This window comes from Varroa destructor, unplaced genomic scaffold (genome assembly GCF_002443255.2).
Source record: "Varroa destructor unplaced genomic scaffold, Vdes_3.0 BEIS01000004.1, whole genome shotgun sequence".
Classification (NCBI taxonomy): Eukaryota; Metazoa; Arthropoda; class Arachnida; order Mesostigmata; family Varroidae; genus Varroa; species Varroa destructor.
Genome location: NW_019211457.1, coordinates 57,073 through 64,188, shown reverse-complemented (window position 1 = coordinate 64,188; position 7,116 = coordinate 57,073).

The window sequence follows — 7,116 nt, the reverse complement described above, 5'->3', positions numbered from 1 at the left end:
TAGTTTCATATATTAATTTCCTAAGTAATTTTCCCTATGTTGACAAGTCTTCAAAATCATCTTTTTTTTAGCTATAGCACCAAAGACTTGATTCAACTGGGGCCACAACCGGGACAAATATTGTTGCGTTTACCTGACGCTTTTCCAACTCACGTACGAGACGGAATAGCAACCAGCTGTTCACCTTAATAATAATTCCTTATTTTTCTTAACTTTTAATTTGATTATTTATCTAATAGTAAATATCTTTTACGAACGGTGAAATTCCGATCAGCGGACCAGTATGCTTGTGAGCTACCGATACCGTAGCAACGCTGGCAGAGATGCGCGTCAGCTACCTATACTACTCCACAGTTCATAGAATAAGGTCTTACCATTTCAATAGTACAGTCCTATTGTTAGTAACAGGAACGTAGAGCCTTTCTTGGCTCTACGACCATATACTCGTCCTTATCGGGCTGGTCGCATGGTCTTCCTTAGCTAATACAGTGTCCATTATCGCTTCCATTATCCATCTTTTTAGCGTCACGGCGACTGACCGACTGAATTGACGTGCGACGTGTTCGCTTCGTCTACACACTAGCCAAACGCAGGCAGCCTCCCCTTATCGATGTAAGTTACTGGCATCTACCTTTTTTTTGCCTGTCGATAAGCTACCTAAATGTCCTTTATGCCAATAAATGCGGTACGTTCGCTACTGGGCTTGGATGATTCATCGGTGAGAAGGCGCGCTCCGTTACGGAGGCATTCGAATGCGTCACGCTGCCAAATCAGCTCTTTAGATCCTTGGAGATAGAAGAAGCGGCAACGTGAGGCAGACAGCCCAGATGTAATTCACTCTACCGCAACTGGGCCATGGCCTAGCCTATTCCACTCGTATCTCCGTCTTCGCATTGGGCAAGCAGCTCGGGAATAAATGGGTGAGGTTAAAAGAAGCTTCACAAGTCCTCGTTGAGCTGAGGCTTCGGGCCATCTATCGTCCATTGCTTTCGCTTGGTGGATTCTATTTTCTCCAGTTCGCAGCGATTTTTCTTCATAGACTGGCGGGTTAAACTAACAGAAAGCTCCAACGAAGTTTCTCTCTGATGCATAATTATAGCTGATTGTCGACGTTCCACGCTACAGGCAGAACTTCGGGCTTGGCGGTTTTCAAAAGCCAACAGCACATTCGAGAAATGTACGCCGAAATAATACTAGCCGGTTCCATTACTTACTATTTAACAGGTATGTCCTATGTCCGTGTTGCTGCCATTGTGTAAGTGGGAAATATTTCCACTTACAAAAAACGTAGCGTAATATATTAGGGGCGATATGACGGCATATGTTTCAAATACAATTAAGCCGCTTATAAATGTCTATTCTGCATTCTCCCACTAGCTAAAAATACCGTTTGGTTCTTTTTTTTTTTACTAGCGGGTACTAAATAGCTACATAAAACTAACACAGTGCTAAGATACGTATATGAATAAGATAATAAATCGAACAAATAAACGTTACTCCAATAAATAAGGAGAAAACCCGCTCTAGTTCGACAAGTGGTCTATTCGCACTGAATAGATGAACGAATCTTTTCCATTTCATCCCAATTAGAGTCACAAATATAATATCTGCCTCGGCCACTTTTGTTTGTGTATCCCTATTTTAGCAGCATCTGGGCCCCTTGCTCGATCCTTAGCTTTTCGGCCGTACTCCCGGATAGCTTTGTCCTGCAAGTTTTTGATGCTACGCTGGATAGTTGCAGAAGCACAAGCAGTTACAGGGGCGTGGTGCAAGGCCAACAAAAATAGAAGGGATATAAATACGGTTACGTTACGGCCTCATATTGCTCGTCGGAACGGATATTAGATACAGTATGCGAAACCTAACCTATTTATATCGTCGTCTTTTGCTTTGAAACGACAAGTCTTCCATCTGAAGGTCTTTGCTGGACATGTTCTTGTGACTTCATTTGTGTCTAGACGACGAATGGGAGAAACCACGTGCTAGGCAGCAGTAAGGGATTATATTGTTATATATGTCTGTATCAGACTGCTTGTGGGGGCATATGGCTGCATCTATATTTTGAATTGGTATATGGCCGGGCCGGTGGGGGTGGATGTGGAGCAGCCGTAGCTCGACAGGGGTCAATACAATGTATTTATTCGTTTTAGCTTTCTTAGATATTGTTATTTCATAGATAATCATTGAAACAATATGTCAATTGCTGCGTCAATCTGCCTATACGTACCACTGTACTGACTTTTTTCCATTTATGTCCATAGCAGTCGTCTATGAATTTGCTTAAGCCTAACGAATTACCGCTTGGATATAATTATAGCGCAACTGGAATGGTGAACTCGACCCCTAACCGTTATCAGAATTACCGTATACAAAACTATACGGACTAATGAATATAGGCACTTTTTTCGTGCTTTGTCACGTGCTTTACTTGTCGAATATCACAATTGCTATAAATTTCCATTAATTTATACCGCAGTGTGCATGCTTAAGAATAACATGTTTGTAACTTTGATGGCCTCATATAACCAGCGATAACTTGGCCAACACGATATTTTCAAAAATGATTTGCATCTCTGTCCGCTTAATCCGGTCCACTCTACTAAAGAAACTAACGAAAACGATCATAATGACCAACATAACAGCTTTCCTATAATGAACATAACACGCCTACAATGTCATCAATTCGTGATGTGCGTCCGTTGAACGCGACAGGATCCCCGCGCGTATAAAATAGAATGTTCGGTACGCGCCGTGCACGTCCCACTAAGAGACGTTTGCGACTGCGACTTCTAGGGATCACGCTAAGTGAAGCTCTTCGACGGCACGTAAACGCCCCCGTTACCTCCATTCGATGCACGTGAGGCTGTACGGTAACTGCAAAGCTAGGCTAAACCAAGTTGCAAGACAGGCCTGCGTATGTATGGGATTTGCATCTAGCCTGCGTTGAAACGTCGTTAAGAGGGACGATTGTGGCGAACTCGTAATAAGGGACCATACCCGCATAGTACATAAATGGGACGTCGTCGCGTATCCCTGTTCTTCAATCAGAACAAAGGGTGTCGTATACACCTATTGTTTGGTGGGTAGAAAGAAAAGTCAATGTTGTACGGAATGAACCGGGTGCGTGCTATGCGTTTGCAGTAGAAATAAAGATGGATATGTTAACCGTTCAGCCTAGGTCGCCAATAAACGTTTCTAATTTAATTAAACATTAGACTATCAATACGTTATTTAAATAGCCTAATTATTATTATTATTATTATTATATAGCGAAACTGATACTGAATTCCATCGCAATAAATTATAAACTTCATTTTCTCATAATGTTAAGTACTCTTAGAGAAAGTGTTACTCATTGGGGGGTCTCAAAATTAGGCCATTTTGACAGTTCATTTTGGCTTTACGATGCTATATTTAACGCAGGTGTTTGGGATGACATGGAACAATACGGCTGCTATGCCAAGTTAGAGTTTTGCTCTAACGGAGTTATCCCACAAATTCAAATCTGGGTTGCATGTTTTTGCCCTTGGACACGCCTGCATGTTTCGCCAGTGCTTGTATGGAAAAGTGTATCTGAAGCACTAGTGATTTCATTGCGGTATTTAGAGCAATTAAATGAACGCTTTAAATAAAAGTTATATCTGTTGAGGAAGATATGGCAGCATGATGTCTCCTTGATCGGCCATGGCACATAGAACAATAAAAATCCTATAATACCCACAGTGGATTTATGTGGCTTCTATTTAAATTGAAGTCCATTTGATGCCGAGATAGATCGGCTTTCTATTTTCTTAAAATTCAACAGAGCCATTGATGCCTAGAATAGATTCCCACAGATCGAGCAGAGGGAGTAGGCACAAATGAGGTAATATCTGCCTTCTACTTTAGCGGAAGTACAGCGTGGGCACTGACGGGTGCTCAGTACAGGCTGAATATCTCTAATTCTGGGTGGATGGTCGCTTGGTTTTGACTATGACGGTGATTTTTCAATCCTCATTGCTTTAACGGATCACAATGTGATACTTTCTTTTTAGTCAGAATTTTATATGCTAGAATTTAAATACTGTCCGTAAGTTCGGCGAATAGCAGTTTGTATTACGTATATATATATAGCACATCGTATCCTTTTACAAAGTGCACCTAGGTACTCACTTGTACTTGTTTTGTAGGTTTAGTTAATTAATTAAAAAAAAAATAATAATAATAATATACGAAGTGAATATAATCATTTTGTCTGTAGATTAGAAAGACTTACAGCTAGGTTGAACTTCACTGTTTATCTATATTTATTAAATGTTATGACAATTCGGGAACGTTTATTCAGAACATTATCAGAATGTTGACTAAGAATGACTAGGAAGTAGATAAGAAGAAGAATTAGATAAGGTCTATTAGATGGTGTATACGACTTTGTTTTCTTTGGTAGAATAGAAATACTTTGACTGAAGTTTATTGACCATAGTAAATCTAGCATAGGTTTACTCTTAGTAATAATCTAGTAGAAAATATGTAATATAATATAAATCACCTCTATTTTACTATTTGTATATATAGAATCAAATCAACAACAGCAAGCATGACACTTATCCAGAAGAACTTTAAGAGCTCTCTTTCGAACTTGCCGTCTCATCTCCATCGCTTTGCAGTACAAGTTAACGCTAACTACTTGAGGTTTTTTATTTTTGGAAATATCAATAATTTTTTGCTCGATGCGGCAACTACTGTGTTTTTGAACGTTGCCAAATCAGTCTGAATTCGAAGATCGTTTTTTTTTGCTGCTCCACTTGTTAACACGTTTCAGAATCGAATGGTAACACACATAGATATAGACGAATTGTTGTAGTTGTCCTTATAATGGACATGGTAATGCAAAAGGTAGGCACTGCAAAAGTCATTCAGCTCTACGAATGGATATTCCTTTAGCGCAGGTAGATCTTAGGACACAGCCGAACGACCAAAAAAGTACCTGGAACTATTTCTAACGAACTCAGCCACTGGGCAGAGACATTGATCTCAAACTCACTTTTCAATAGTTCTAGTTTTACCCGTTGTCATGGATGATAACGACAGATCTTGCTGCGGGCGCTGTAAGAGCTTCGTAAGGAAAAGACAGCTCCTGTGTGTTTTTGAATTGGCAACTCTTATAAATTCACCGGGTTTCCATGGCTGTGGCCTGTTTATACAGCCAAATTACAGTTAGTGATAATAATAACAACCATCGTTACAGCGGTCATCTGAAGACATGATAAACATGGGTCAAGATATACAAGTCAGTTTGTTGCATCAGCCTAGGTATACCTACCGCGACCTTTATGCATATCGTGTTATTTATTATAAATGACAAGAGATATGGCCAACTTTTTACTATTTTGTTTTGTACTTATCGTTGTGCAATAATAACTCCTGAATCCATTTAGATAACAACGGACTGAAAGTTTCGACCTTTGGAACTGAGCAAAAAGCCCCTTTGTTTCCTGTCGGTTGAAAAAAAACCAACGACATACACAAAAAACAGAGTTAGCCAAATTATTTCGTTTGATTACTTGGTATAAATCATACTTTTAAATTATGATCTTTATTTTAATCAATCAATTCAATGATTTTTTTCTATTAAAGGTCAATCGTCTTGAAGATACTTCATCATTACGTGGTAACAACCTGGTCCATCACCAACATGAAAAAATATAAAGCTCATACTTTGATCAAACAAAAATCGATTATATCATGATAGTACAACATCCGGTACCGCGCGCCAGATCTGCTCCTCGTTTCGGAGCAATCCGTAGGCGAAAAATCGGGCCATGTTTAGCTGTCACCAAATTACTTTACATTTTCATATTTTACGTAACCAAAATGTTGCGTTTGAAACACAACGACAAGTGTCTAAGACGTACCAGCAAGATCGCAATTTCACTGAAAATTGGTAATGTATTTTGTCCACGACAAATCTACTTCCTTTCTTTTTATTCTCGTTTCAGCCTATAGAAGATGCACATACGATGGAGGAACAAATGGACACCGTTTGCTAATGCCATACGTTAGAAAGCGACCTGCGTGGACTGTATAGCTATCCATAAAGCCGCTGTACTGAAGCGTCGCCAACTTGTTGTTGAAGTTGTCGCGATGTAAGTCAACCTCCAAAAGGCCTGTGACTCGTCGCTCGATACGACAAACTGCAGAGACAAACCTCAGACCTCAACAGCACGTTAGATTAGTCGGAACATATTCGGTCTGAGCTATTGGCATACGGGATCGCCCGATACGAAATCTCAGATTTTGTTTTTCTATTTAATTTCAGATAGCAAATGAGAACACGACGAGCACACGTGAAGTAAAGAGACTGTTTAGAATTTGTTATTACAGCTTTCGTTAACCGTATCCTCGCCGATCTCTCTCGTTCGTTACCAGTAACACTGGCATGGTTTTTTTGTCCAAAGTTTTACCAAGTTTGGCTGTTTGTATGGGTGCCGATCGGAGAAAAGCCTGCAAGCTGTCTGCGTACGCTTTCTCTATGTGCTATGCTAACTTAATGGCGCCATAACGAATACGTTTCAGTATACTGTTAGTTCCTGACGTCAACGTAAATCTATACGGTAATACGGTCAGTTATGGACAAGTTCCAGATGCACACCTACAAATCTCCAGCGTATCTGGCTTTTAGTCTTGTCTGTTATGTTGTTTTGCAGTAATATTGTATTAACATTGGCTTGGCCTTTGCTACATGGGTAACATCATATGATAACATTACGCTACAATGGTACCTAACGCTAACGGATGTGAGAATCATCCACAAGGTTTCACCAACTTATTTATGTAAGAACTGATGATAGTAAACAGGGTAGAATACCAATAGGCTTTGTCGAAAACGGAAAGGTTATTGGATTAAACCATTTATACAGTTGATTTAATCGAACGTCCTTAGAACATGAGCCGTAGCGTTTATTTCGTTAAATAGTAAATTAATGTAACAGATATACCTGACTGATAGATTGAAGTTAGAAATATAGATGTACGTATAGTCTTAGTAGGATAATAATAAATAAAATATAGAAATTCAGAGCGTATCGATATGACTATAGTACGAAAATTTGGTCCATATATACATACAGATATACG